The 15448-nt window shown below is 36.2% G+C and overlaps 1 long non-coding RNA gene across 1 annotated transcript; it reads right to left on the reverse strand.

The window, feature by feature from the left end:
• Positions 1–11008: 11008 nt before the first annotated feature.
• On the reverse strand, positions 11009–14311 carry LOC136302193 (uncharacterized). Its single transcript, XR_010724014.1, has 3 exons — positions 14223–14311; positions 13655–13921; positions 11009–13171 (listed from the first exon to the last, which is right to left on the reverse strand). It is a non-coding gene; the product is annotated as an uncharacterized lncRNA (long non-coding RNA).
• Between the last annotated feature and the right edge of the window lie 1137 nt (positions 14312–15448).

A 15448-nucleotide genomic window follows, 5' to 3' on the forward strand; every position in this document is an offset into this window, starting at 1 on the left:
TTCTCTCAATACTTAGTGGTTTCCTCTCCCAGTCTGTACTCATGTCTGGGGTTGCCCTGAGGGTGATTTTTGGGGACACCGTGATTATTTTTTTGCCTTTTCTTTTATATACCTTTTATATACCTTTAATGTATCCTCAGTGCTCTTAGCATGCACACTTGTAATTCCTTAAGTCCGATAATTTAGCATAGTCCTGATATTCTGTTAGGTCAGAAGACCAAACATTGTAGAGGCCTTGTAGTTGGAGGTTGGCAAGCCCTACACTATCTTGACAAAGGAACAAGGTCCTCTTTAGAGCGCATTCCGTAAATTAAGATTAGGACCCCCATCCAGGGGGCAATCCTTCAGGATGGGGGAATATCACACTATTCATTCAAGCCTCTCATTTGGACATCTTTTTTAGATATGCTAATTTTTAAGGTCCATAAAATTGTATAGACAATCTGATGAGTGTGTGCATTTCGGTGTATTCCACCTTAGCAAAGTGGTGTACCATAAAGATCCTTACTAAATACTGAGGTAAAAACCCCTTTATCCCTTAACTGTCTCTGGCTCTTAATCCTTAGGACCTGGGGAAATGCATCTGCCCCACCCAGGTGAACTTGGATTTGTTGAACTTCATTAAGTTCTCATGGGACCTGCTTCTCAAGCTTGTCCAGGTCACCCTGGATGACATCAGGGCAACACACCTGGATGACACACCATCTAGCTGTATCAAATGCAAAGTTCAGCCTGGTGTCATCCTCAAACTTGCTGAGGGAGCAATTGATCCCACTCTGTGTCATTGATGAAGATATTAAAGAGCACCAGTCCCAAGACAGAGCCCTGAGGGACATCACTCATCCCAGGCCTCCTCCTGGGCATAGAGCCATTGACCACAGCTCTCTGTCTGCATCCATCCATCCATCCATCCATCCATCCATCCATCCATCCATCCATCCATCCATCTCCTTATCCACTGAATAGTCCACCCTTCAAATACAGGTCTCTCCAGTCTGGAGATAAGGAAGATTTTTTGGGACTGTGTTTGTAGTGGTTTGAAAGCAAAACAAATGAGAGGTTCCAAGTCAGAGATACAATTTAATAGGAAAAAACAGGAAGGAAGGTAAAATAAAATAGATGCAATAATACAAAAGACCATTGACAGAGTCAGAATACAACCTGAGCGGAGTGATGGAAGCAGTTCAGATGAGGTGGTCTTCCTGAAGCAGTGATTCTGTCGAAAGGTCTGGTAGCTCGGGTTCTCTGGGAATCCAGTGGGTAAGCGCCCCTCTGGTGTTCAGAGTCTCAGCTTATATCCAGGCTGGAATGCTTGGTTCCTCCCTCTGGGTGGAGCATCTCACAATGGGATGGTGAGTCATGTGATAAGGCCTGATGGGCCCATTAACAGGAGATCGTCCAGGAGGGGATTATCTGTGCATCGTGTGGCAAAGTTGCTGATGGGCCCATTAACAACAGATAAGCCAGAGTGGAGGAGGCAGGGAACACTGCCTCACCTGGTTTCAACAGTTCATGAAGATGGTGATAGAATATACTTCAACCCAGGACTGTGTTAAAGGTAACACAAAAGTCTAGGTAGATTACATCAGCCAGTCATCTTTTATAGACCATGGCAATCATTCTATCATAGAAGGCCACCAGATTGGCTGCATGTGACTTTTACTTGGTAAAGCCATGCTAGCTGCCAAGGATCACCCTCTTGTCTTGAATATGCCTTAATGGTGTTTCCATGAAGATCTGCTTCATGATTTTCCCAGGCATGGAGGTGAGATTCACTGGTCTGCAGTTCCCTGTGGATTCCCTTCTTTCCTTTTAAAAAATCAGAATCATGTTTCCCTTTTTCCAGTCACTGGGGACTTCCCCTCACTGACCTGACTTTTCAAATGCAAAGGAGTCTACCCGGGCAACATCAGACATTTCCCTCAGAACCATGGGATGAACCTCATCAGAATCCATAGACTTGTGGCATTTCAATTTCATCAAGGGATCCCGAATCTGCCCTTCATTTACATTTGGAGGTAGTCCACTGACCCAACCCTCAAGTGGATGTTCAAAAAAGAAGAATCTGGGCATTCCCCAAATAAATATGGTAAGATCAGATGTGTCACACATTTTTTCTCTGCTTTTTTTCACAATATAACTAAGTGGAGTAATTTAATTTTGACACTTATCTGGAGGTTGCAGAAACACTGAAACATTCATGAAATATAAAAAAAAATCTAGAGTCCCCCATGCTCATGTTTTGTCACCTGTACATTTTGTTTAATTTAGTGAGAATACTTAGTTCTGCCAGGATGAATATGTGTGTTCTGCTAAGGCCCATGAATTACCAACAACATTTTCAATAATGAAACACAGCTTTTTAAACACATTCATATATCTTGAAAGCCAGTTGAACATATGAGGGTTTTCAGAGGATTTTTTAAAAGCAAAACTGTAAAGTGTGTTGATTTATTCCTTGCTTTGATATTGAAATGCATTATAATTATCCTAGTCAAAGTTTTATGTGGCAACATACCCATTCCATAAAACATCCCTCCAAAGAGACATTTTAGCCAATACAGCCATTTCTCATAGTATAAAATGTACACGAATATATATTTACATTATATGTATATTATCATCAGATTAGTTTGTTTGTATTGATGTACATGCATATGTGTGTGTATAGATATCATATGCATAAAGAAATATATATGATATAGATAAAGTATATATCTCTATCTATATGAGTACTGGTCCTAAGAAACCTATAGCCTCATATGCAGGCCCCAGAATTTCCATACTAGAATTAGATCTCCATTTTGAAAAGGACTTATTCTACTCAAATTATTAAGGACTCATTCTACTCTACTGAAGCCTAAATCTGCATAAGAACCACAATGAATTCCCTTCAGCCTTATGCTTTCTGTTATGACCAGATTTATGGAATTCTCAAGCTCTGGCATGATGGTGCTCCACTGTACATTTTAATGATTCTCTGGTGTCTGGAACCCAAAAGTAACAATTCAAGTCAGTAAGTGGGGTGGCTACACCTTAAACTTCATAGAACAGGTAGAGGAAAGTCTTTGCTTCTCTAGGAGGGTTTAGAAGGTGCTTGCCCTCCAAATAGAATCAAGTTCTGGTATATTAACTTCGTTTTCTTCACTGATCTAACTGAACTGTGAACAGAGGTTTTAAAGCATCAATTTCTGCAGTTACCCTGGTCAAAAATTTAATTCTTTTCAGACCAGGTTCTAAATCTTCACTACACTAGACCTCTCAAATTAGCTTTCAAAAATTGCATTCCCCCCTTTTAAAGTAAGTTTTGATCATAGACAGCTCTGTTTGTAGATCATTAATGTTGAAGTGGAATCTTCAGCAATTTGAGTGCATGCTAGACATAACTCATTCCCCATTCTAGGTTAATTCCAGCCCTAGGGATATTATCTTCAAGTGCAAGGACTTTCCTTTCCTGCCTTCAGTCCTTCATTGACTCCTGTCTTCAGGAGCTGCTGAGGACCTAGCTACACAGAAAATACAGTATCCAGAGTTTTAAGGCATGCTTACCCCGCCTAGTCCTCTGCAAGGACTGATGCAACACGTTTTTCTCTAACTGCGTTTATGGCTGAATATGTCTACTCATAATATTTAACAGGGAATGTGAAGCAAATAGAAAGTACAGGTTAACTACGTGAAACGCAAGTGTTTTTGTAATCTTTGAATCAGAGGTACACTGGAATCATTATTGTCATCATAACTGCTGTTTAAACCCAAAAGGTACCCCTAGAAAGGCAGATTGCTGGTGCAGATGAACTTTGATGGTGTTTCTGACATTGAGTTTCATCTCATGCTCAGTTTTCATCTCTGTGCAAAGAAACAGGAATGAGATTGAGCTTAATGGCTAGCAATTTAACAATTTAGTAGTTTGGAGGTATATGACCTAGGAAAAAATATCTGTAATTGGATTTGATCACAATTTGCAGTGTCATAATAATCACTTAGTATCACTATTAAACACTAGACAAGCTTTTCATTATAAATTTGTGTTATTAGGACTTTTCAGCTTAAATACATGATCCCTTAACAACTATAGCCTTAATATAAAAGGAGGAAACATGCACTTTGCAAAATTTTCTTTTATTTTTTTTGAAGATGAAGTGTATTAAGCTGCAGAGAAAAGGTGGAAACTACTACTTGATCTAAATTTAATACATGATTTAGGATTTTTCATATGTTTAATGGTTGCGAACGTAAAAGGACATACAGAGTTAAGAGTTGAATCTTACCCTGAGCTAATGACCAAAAGAAGAGGGTATCACTGGAACGTGCAACTTCCTGAATGATATTTAATCAAACAGTATTTACATAAAGCCTAATTTAACACGTGCCTAATTTCCAGCAACATGATGTTTTGACCTCTGAAACAGGATAAAATTGAAATTTCTTAATAAATACATTAAAGAAACAGATAATCAAATGGTAGAATTTGAATTTTAGAATCTCTTGGCTTTACATTTACCAGTCATTTCTCCAACTGAAGAAATTTATTTATTTACTAGCCCAGTTAATGAAAGATCTAATTCAGAATGCATAACAGTACAAAATCCAAACTTCACAGTGTTATTCTGTGTCCTGGTTTCAGCTGGGATAAAGTTGATTTTTCTTCTAGGAGCTCATACAATCTTGTGTTCTGGATCTGGTATGGGAATATTTCTGATAATATAATGGTATTTTAGTGATTGCTAAGTTGTGTTTAAACTAAGCAAGAAGGCTGGTGGAACACAAAATGTTGAGAGCAGACACAGCCAGGACCAGATGACCCACAATGGCCAAAGGGATATTCCATAATGTATGGCACCATTCTCAGGATTTAAAATAGGAGGGAAGTTGGCTGGGCAGCCACTGCTTGGCATCAGGTCAGGGCTGGAGAACAACTGTTTTCATTTGCATCACGTGTTTGTATATTCTAATTTTTTAAAATTATTTTCTTTTTTTTTTTTTTCTATCCTATCAAACTCTCTTTATTTCAACCTACAATTTTCTTACTTTTAGACTTCTTATTCTCTCTCCCATCTAGATGGGGGCAGTGGGAGGGACCAAGTGATCTAGCGGCTGACTAGGTTTAAACCCTGATAGTTTGTGACCTTCCAGAAGAATGAATTGCCTGAAGATTACATCTGAGATGTTCATCCACCTCATAAGGAAAAGATATAAATAGTTCTTGAAAAGATATAAATTAGTTCTTGAAATATTTACCCAGTACTATTAATTTCTCAATACTCATTCTCAAATTTTCTAAGATGGATCTTCTCATGAAATGTCTGATATATCATAAATTAAATAAAACATCTAGTATATTTTAAACATTTAAATAAACAAGAAAGGAAAAAAAATGAATCTAAGGCTGACAGCAGCTTTAAGACGAATCAACAGTTCAAAACTGAATTACAAGGCTAAATTTCATAGCTTTCATCATATGATAAACCATTGGGATTTGCTTAAGAAAAAAAAAAAGCTTAAATATCAGAACAGAAAAATTCTTCATCATTCTAGAGTTTCAAAAGGAAATGAAGAAATAGACTTACTAAGAGATAGATCATTTTGCTTTGTTGTGTGGCCATACAGGAAAAGGAAGAAACTGATACATTAGATTTTAAATTATGAAAATTCCCATAAAATGGCCTACCAGGAAATGAGAACACATCTCAATTCTGGAAATAACAAACGTGATGTAACAAATATGAACCCATCCAATTCCTACAAGCTACATGAGGACAGAATGTCGGAAGAGAAAGCCATTTGTTAAATTGAAAGCATTAAGTTAGACCTTGTGTGCAAGAGAAAAAAAAAATTATCAGAATGACACATCAGCATTGAAGATATTACTACCAGATTTTCACACTCAAATCCCACAGGTTGTCTAAGAGAAGAAATAAAATAAAAATCAAAGCAGGTTATTATTTATGCATAGGTAATATAAGAGGAAGTTTATCAAGGACAACTCATTCTCCTGGCAAAGAACAAAGCTCTCTTCTTTCCTGGCAAGACAGAGAGTTATTTTGTCAGGAGAATTCTTCTTTTCCGAGAAGAGGATTTTCAAGGGATGTGGGTTTTCTGTAATGTCCTTCTGGGACCTCCCCTGATCTAGCCATATTCCAGTTCTACATACTGTATAAAATCAGAACAAGAGTCAAATATTAAAGATTCACTAGCATTTGTTCTATTGCTGCATACTGACTACATTAAAAAAAAAAAAAAAAAAAAAAAAAAGACTTCATTTACTCAGCCAGTACAACTATATTCTAAGTCTTCAAGACAGGGCCAAACTGAAATGCAAGATCTTGAAAAAAAAAACCCAAGATATCTATGGTATCTTCATGGATAGAATCAATGATGTGTAGGTATGTCAGGTAAAACACTGCAATGAAGACAGAATCCTCATTGCAGTCAGCAGAAGAGAAATTCGTGGATGACAAGGTTGCCTAAGGTACTTATTATATATCACAAGTCAGCTGGGAAATCTATACTGGAAGACTATGAGGCTCCTGATCCAGAACTAGAATAGCAGTCTTATTCACATTCAGCAGATGTATTCTTATGGTTCTTATGATCAACAAACTTCAAATGAGAACAAGAAGGTAGAAGGAATTCAACAGTTGAAAGGCTTCACCGAAGCTGCATAATTTGTGATTTGTATGCTGACTGTGGAAGAAAAATACATATCATTAATGTTGCTAAGGGAAACTTGTTATGTATCCAGGCCATGTATCGACATATAAGCTTGTAATGTACCTCTTAGAACTAAAGAGGAAATTGAAAGCAAAGTAACATATCTAAGCAGATTTGAGCAGGAAATCTTTTCAAATTATATGTGCAATAAAATGCCCCTTATGGAAGAAGTTTTATCGTCTTAACTCTCTTTTCATCAAGTACAATACATACCAGTTTCAGAACCGAGATGCTGTCCTAGGCAGGGAAAGGATTGCCAACCCAAGCACGCTCTGTGAAGTTTTTAACAAGCAATAGCAGATGTTGTGTGGATTCCAGACAGACTGGAGGCTTAGTTTGGCACAGGAACTGCTCTCGCACTGCTTTAAATATAAAGGCCATGGGCTACTCATTTTTCCTTAAGCCAATTCCCACTGGGCTTTTCAAATATGCATTGATATATTCTATTCATCAGCAGTTAGATTTACTATCCATAACTCTTGGTTGTGGTGGTTAGATACGTACCCAAGGTGTATGCATCCAGACACTTCAAGACTATAAACACCATATTTAACTGCACTAGTGGCTTTCATTAGAAAAAAATTGATATGAGCTCAACACAGGTAACTTCTGCTACATGTCACAATAGCATTCTACCTACTGCCCCTGCTCCTGGTTTTGGTCATCAGAAGTACATATTCTGTCTACAGTTTGTCTGATAGTCTTTGTTATCTTAGTCTGTTAATAGATCTTCCTCAGTTTTTGTTGTGATGTCACTTCAGCTGCCACTTACTAGAAACATCCAATCAGATGGGTAAGAGAGTACTTCTAAGAAATTAGGCTTAAAAACAATACTAATGATGCAATTATGGACTGTTACAATGGCAATTTTCGTAAGAAAACCTCTGCAAATTTAAAACACATCCCTTGCTAACATTTCTTACCTGTTGTTGCTTCAGAGTCATGCTTCCTTCAGCTTCTGGGAGTCATGTTCAGGATTGACAAGACACTTCAGGAATGATTATATGAAGCATCCATGCAGTCCCTATCCAGGCTGTCTATGTGTGGTTTACAGTGACAATGTATCTAGGTCGTGGAAGTTCTGGCACAGCACAGGCTGGGCAGCTGACAGCGGGCAGCAGGCAAGGTCACGTAAAATGTGGCCCATGGAGCTTTTTTTGGGATGTCACCTGCATCTTCTGAAATTCATTTGCAACTATCAATGATCAGCAATAGCTTAAACCATTACGCAGCCATATGTTGCATGCTAGAGCCTTTAAGAATTCATCTTGAGATGAAAGGGGGTGGGATGACCAGTTCACTCTACCTAAGACAATCAGTACATATGGGGCATCATCAAGACTCTTAAGGGAGCAAGATACTTCTTTAATCATATTTTACTGTGCATTCACTTTGGGACAGCCTGGGCATTAGTTTCTCTATTGAAGGTATGTTCATCCAGCTGGAAAAATGTGTGATCAGGTAATAAGATGCATATGCATACAATGTGCATATTATCATAGACTGCTGCACTTAGTGCAATCTATGTGAGGTATTTGTAATGTATTCAAGGCAAATGAGCATGTATCATGCTATTTGCAATCTTTTATTTTCTATTGGCAAATGTTTCCAAATGCAGATTTTCAAGTAATCATACCGTAATAGGACTAAGTACAGCAATATAACATTCGCTTTGAGTCACACACAGATTTAAGATGAAGAAGTTTGGAGGATGCTATTCATTTAATAGCTCATAAGAGCCATCCTCACCAGGTGTTAAGTGATTTTTTTTGTAGCATGCTAAATACTCATATTTTTAAAAAACCCAAAAGTGTTCTTGGTTCAGTGTTCAGCATTTTCCATATTTTCCATGGTGAGGACCTAAAAATGCAGATTACTGCACTTTTTTCTGACATATGCTGTTGTTCCTGAAAGTAACATTCAAAAAAAGGGTAGAAATCTATGTTTCATCCATATGCTGTTAAAAAAAATTCTTTATTGTCTCTTGCAATTAGTTTACAAAGATACATCATCCACATAAGATCAAATTATTTCAAGCCAATCACTCTTGAGAGATTGTGAGGCTAGGTGGATCAGATAACAGAAGTATGAAGGCTCAGCACAAGCCAACTCATACTGCCAAAAGTGGGGATGTAAAAGTAATTGGGGCAAGATAAAGATAAAATAAATTGGTTTGCATTTGGTATACTTTTTCTGCAGAGATATGGAATGCATGAACAGTTGTACTTGGTATTCATGTCACTAAGTTTACTCCATCCTTCAGAAATCATATTGCCGATGCAATCATATGAAAAAGATTATCTCTGAAAATTAAGCTAATTGCTAGTTTAATTTGTGATGATCTAAGCAAAAAAGTGAGAGATTTTTGGCATGCATGGAGAAAAAATATTTTTATATATACAAAAGCTATCATTGACTGCAAGATAATTTATAACATGTAATATATCTTGTCACAATGGTTGGCAGTTTTTACTGAAACACTTACTAATGAGACCATTGGTTTTGGATTCCTTACCCAACAGTATAATTGCAGCTGACTGAAAGGATCTTAAAATTCTTTCAGCAAGGGTGTCAAAACAATTTTCATTCAGTCTGCCTTCAGCATTCACTCACAGTGGCATAGGACAAAAAGCCACAGTGCTGTAAAGAACTCACTAAGAATGTACAAAGTTTTTGAAAAGTTTATTATTTCCAAGTTAATAAATTGAAAAAATTCAAGCCTGAGGTTCACCTAACAAAGATATTTTTTATGTACTAACAAATGCATCAGAGGTGAAAATCATTTTCAGACCATTTTAAACATGATTGGAGGCAAATGACACAAGTAAAAAAGGCTCCAACCTGAACTTGAGATGAAATTCAGGTAAAATAAAAATCATAACTGCATTTTGAATTTAAAATAATATTGACCTTCATCACTAAGACGTGTACTCTGTATTGAGTATGTCTGACTAGACTACAATCTGGTACACAAATTAAAATAAGCATGTGCTTGCCTTTGCTACAACTCAGTACTGTAGCTTTTAAGTTTACTGTAGTACTTTTAAGCCTACCACATCCTTGATACTAGTATTACTGAGCCAGTAGATGACTCAGATTATAAATGGAAATGTTTATATAATGCACTTGGGATTGGTTTAATGCAGTTTGGCCCTTTTTCACCTATCAAAGTAAATAACAAACTTACTCTCTAAGTGCATAAATGGCTTCAACTTTTCTGCAACTCAAGTCAATGTTTTAACATTTTCTACGCCTTTGCTTTAAGACCATTATAAATGAACCACCAGGGAATAATGCTGCAGGAGTGAGCTTGAAGCAAAATCCTTTCCTGATCAAAATTTCTCATAGATAATTTGTGTCAGACTGATTTCCAAAGATTGCTTCTGAGATTGAATGCATTTATTAGTTATTTCTTAAGATTCATGTAAAAAAATATGTAGCTGCACTTCTTGTGCTGTTTCTCTTAAATTAATTGAAACCTCTGCTACTAGTGTACTTTCATGTCTGCTGGTGTCCCAAAGGAAGACTTGTCAATCAAACAATCCCTCTGCTGCTGTTCTGCACTTGACCTGATTCAGCACAAAAACGGAGCAAGTGCTTCTATGCAATCAAACTCGAACTATGGATACCAAAAAGACCCTTATAGACTCACTTAGTACTAGGCAGTGGAAGCAAGGGAGGCAAGACAGAGTAAGAAAGGATGTACTGGGGGAAGTTGTTGTTTTGGAAGTGATATTTTTTAATTTTTTTTTTTTTAATCTTTGCAGAAAGAAGCATGAAAATATACAACTAAGGTAATATCTATACATATATGGTGTGCCTATCACACATCCCTACCCCCAGGTGGAATTATAAGAATGTTAGTTGACTTTGGAATACACTCAAAATATAGATTTGTTAAAAAAATTTGACAAATCTGATAGTACCAAGATGCACAAGGGCATGGTTCAATGACACTTTAATTTGAATTTAATTTTAAATAATTCAAAACTTGAAAATGAAACCCATCAGTCCCAGTGGTTATAGTGATAATTTTAAATTGAGAAATTTCACATATAAAGACATAAAATTATGTCTTTTTCATTGCACTACTACATTGTCACCATGATGACTTAGAACTTCAAATTTAACACTAAAATCATAAATGTTCTTGCCATTGTAGGAAACCGATTAACTGATGACTCTATCGCTCAGACATTTCAAATTTATTCTTGATAGTATAATATTAAAAATAACAGTGAGTAATGATACATAGGGGACTGCTACAGACAGTCCAGTCCAGTATGAGAAAATAATCTGTAATTGCTTTCTTAGAAGATATTAATTTCTATGGGCTACCTAATTGGACCAGCAAGATTGCATATCAGTTTGCCAAGGCTTTACAAGTCCTCAGACTTGGTCTAGGTTTGGGTTTGGCAGTCTAACTTATTTGGATATTTGTGATAGATCAAAGATAGTTTCTCTGACAGACAAAAATGATGTTCACACACAGTCCAGCTTTAGTTGTTTACAGCTAGTTTTAATTATCCAAGCCTCCCTGCAAAATTGCAGTCAGAAAAGAAATTCCTTTTGTGGATGATCTTTGCCCTTAAAAATTTTTCTGAAATTAAAGAAAATGTAGCCTAGGGTGAAGCCTGTCTCTTAGGGAAAAAAAAAAAAAAAAAAGGTGTATGAAGTCTCAGAATTCTCAAAAAAAAAAAAAAAATCTATTGTGCTTTTCCCCCCCTAAAATGTAATAGGTGACAGAAAATGGAACACCAAAATAAATCAACAGTTGCCACGGATAATTTATGTACAGTGACAAAGCTAAATTTAGGTTTTACAGAGGACTACATGGCCAAATTTCTAGGGCCACTTTTTTTTGGAATCAAATTAAAGGTTGATTGTGTATAGCATCCTGACTTTTACAGAACAGAATTTTTATGTGATTTATCACTTAAAGACCCATTGAAAAACAGTTGGAGACAGAAATCTGATTAGATGTTGTTCAGAGCCTCAATAAATATTTAGGAAGATAACTCTTACTGAAATTATTGGATATTAAATGCCTTTTAACCACTGAGAATGTAACTGTATGCCTTTATACACTAAAAAAAAAAAATTAAGAGGATATTACAGGACTGGTTATGTGTTCTTTTAAAAGGCTGGAATCTGGAATCAGATTAATTTAATCTGATTCCCTATTCATGTTTACTCCCTTTGTAAGAAAAATGAAGACTTTAAATGTTTCTCTGAAAAAGGCATAAGCTCTAGAAAACTCTCTTCAAGCAGTTTAAGTACTTATTGTCCCTCAGCTTTACTTAAATTTAAAATATGTTTCACCTTTTCAAAGAAAGTAATTAAGTTGAGATGGTTAATATCTTCTATCTTTTTGTCCTCAGACTATTCTCAGAAAGACAGAACTTCAGAAAAGATTTTGGAATGCACAGGTCAAAGAAATCTATTATTACAATAATATTCTAGAACAAAATTCTGTTTGGAAAAGATACACCTTGAATGGATTAAAGTTTTTGGAAGATACCAAAAATTACCTGCAAGGAAAAACTAGTAACAGGTTTCTAAAGTGATAGAAGTACACGATTTCATGCATTCTGTAGGGATGTAGAGGGATCTTCACGTTAATTAATCTGAAATTTTTGCTGCTTGTGCAAATATAAGAAATTGTCAACTTGTTGTCTAGCAGTTATGAATGCAGGACACACTTTACTTAAATTTATACCCTCATATATAGGACTATTTCCTAGATAAAATATACATGCAATATCCAGTGATCACATGTAAACAGACCAGTAAGGTCAGGGATCCCATCTGGTGTGGACAGAAACAAGGACAAGCATGATGCTTGTTGAGATTATTTTTACTGTGGATGGCGAGAGGTTGCATTAAAGAAATACTTCAGACTCTGTGTGAACCTAACCTGTGGGAGCCTTCTCCAGTTGCCAGTTTCCCTTTGTGCATCTTCTAGAGTTTGCTGCTAAAGAAATGTCTGAGTCCATTTGTTTCAGTATATTCTCTTCAAAAGCTGCTTTTGGTTCTCTCTCTCGTGACATTCAGATAACCTGTCTTCAGTCTCATGCATCAATCACCTTGACCACAAGGTCCATGTCTTGTCGGTTGGGATTATCTGTGGGAATGAGTTCCTTCTGCTGATCCTGCACAGTAAGAAGCTACTGTGTAGAAAAGGTAGTCACAATTATTTACTGGTCTTAAATACTTCACTTTTTCTCATTCATCTGTAGGAATCTGCACAGGGCTCTGCATTTACATATGATATTCTGATGTGTGAAAATGACAAATATGTTACTTTCACCTTGAACAGCCCTCAGCATAAACCAGACTGCAGTTTTCAGAGCAGTGGAAGAAGTATTTCACATCTGGGCATATGTGCATATTTCTGTTGCAGGAAGAGCAGCATACCAAAGAAAGACAAAATTTTGCTTGGTGGTGCATTCTGCTATGTCTAGAGAACAGAAAGAAAAATCTGTAAATCATGTCTTTCAAGAGAAGACCAGAATGGCTTGTGACTCAGGAAGTAATTTTTTTTTTTGAGGAAATTATAAGGAAGCGTCAATGAAGATTTCATTAAATTATTGAACTGAAAAAATACTAGAGACCATTTGTTCAAATTTTAAACATATGAAGCACTGCTTTTGTGAACACTATGAAAGAGTCCCATAACAGAAGAAATATATTTGCTTACGTACATACACGAAGGTAGATTGGAAATATCTAATCTAGACATAATCTTTAATGAATTCCTTCATCATTAGTATCTATGGCAAATTATGTATAGTGTACATATCCCAAAGTGGTTTGATTTCCCAAAACATTTAGAAATAAACTCTGAAGATATTTTTCTAAAGTCTTAGATTTAGACCATTATTATTCTCTGACAATACCAATCTTGTGTTCTAAGTAATTATATAATCAAATAAAGTCTTACCTTTCATTTTTGTTTGGTAGCTTTTCTCTGACTCAAACAAAACCATCTTCTGCTTCCATTTCTTACCGCCATCTTCAATGTCTGTGTTGTTTTTTCTCCATTAATTTAACTGTACTCTTGAACTATTTGACTCAATATAATTTAGAAATAAATTATGATTACTAACTTAATTTTCCAGCAAACACTGTTCTTGTATCTTTTAAATTGCTCATACACTCTTCTCTTATGAAGATGCAGTTGTCTTCAAGCAAGAAGATATGCATTCCTCTAAAAGGAAGAAAGGAGAGGTAGATACTTCTCAGGGACGAGATTAAGATCAATATTTTTGACTGAAAATCATAATTTCCTCTCAGTTGAAAGAGAAATAACAGATCCATTAGTACCCACACCATGAAAATATAAATATATTCATAATCTCAGAATTGTCTCCTTTGCTACAGAGGAACACACTGAGATGTACATTCAGACCAGATAAACACAATTTGTAGGGGTTTAACACTAAAGTAATGTATCCCTTGGGTATTAGTCCCTGGTTTAAGTGGTTTCTTTTTGACAAGCCACTACATACTCTTATTCAAAATGACCTCTTGTCTAACACAAATATAATGAAGAGAGGGGAAAAAAGAAAAAAGTAACTTTGCTCTATGGAGATCACCAGACCTCCTCAGACATATTCAAATCAGAAAAGTGGTGAAATAAATATTCAATAATTTGATGAGGAAAAAACGATTGCTAAGCCCTCTTGACCTTTTGCACAGCCCATTAAGGCAGTCCAGTAACACCTGCTTTGTAATTACTGTGCTAATCAAGGCAGCAGGGTTCACCAGTTGCCACATTTCTGTCCAGGTTTCCAGCTTTGTTGCTGTGTTGCTATCTCAATTAGTCTGCAGCACTCTTAATGTAGCCTCCTCCTGCAGGAAGAAAATTGGTTTCTGATGTGAATGCTTCATAATGAAGAAATCCCTTAATGTATAGTGAACTTATTATGCATTGTGCTGAAACTAATTTTCTTTCTTCTAGAAGTGTATGTGTGCTTAAAACTTAGAGGCAGAACAAATGATACTCAGATTTGTCCCAAAATGAGGTGTTTGGGAATAGTTTACAATAAACAGACAAACTGTCACAGTCACAGTGCTGAAAAAGCTGTTCAATCAATATGCTGTTGCTGAGATTCTGTCCACACAAGCACACAAACAAATAATTTTATGTCATATATTTCATGTCCACTTTCAATATTAATATCGCTAGAATTACTGAAATGTCACCTGTAAAGCAGAAAAGCATTTGAAAACTGTCTTGTGGATAAGGTTCCCATGGAAACCAATTTCCTTGATATCCATGTGTTCAATGTAACTGCCTAGAATTTTGTTTGGATACTTGTGGAAAGGAAAACAAACCCAAACTGCAACAAAAACATGGAAATAACATACACATTTTTAAAAGATATAAAAATACCCATTTAATGTGTTGTATATCGCATGCAGTAGAATAGCACTAACCTGATCAGCATTCACCACTTATAGCTGAAGCTTTCATGCTACCTATGATGAATAAGGTGTGTTGACCTAGAAAATCTAAGGATTTTACCAAGGTAAACACAGTGCCTTGAATTCTTTGTTCAGTATACATAGAGGAGTTACACTGGAACATCAAGATTAAGCACATTTGCAATGGAGACTACAGAATCACTGAATTACCTTCTGTGAGTCCCTAAAACTGGTTACCTTACACAGCACTTCTGTGTGACAAAAACACATTAGTTCCAGGACAGGAGACACTGCCTCTATCCAAAAC

This window comes from Chamaea fasciata, unplaced genomic scaffold (genome assembly GCF_029207755.1).
Source record: "Chamaea fasciata isolate MVZ Bird 193981 ecotype frontalis unplaced genomic scaffold, bChaFas1.0.hap1 SCAF_1, whole genome shotgun sequence".
Taxonomy (NCBI): Eukaryota; Metazoa; Chordata; class Aves; order Passeriformes; family Sylviidae; genus Chamaea; species Chamaea fasciata.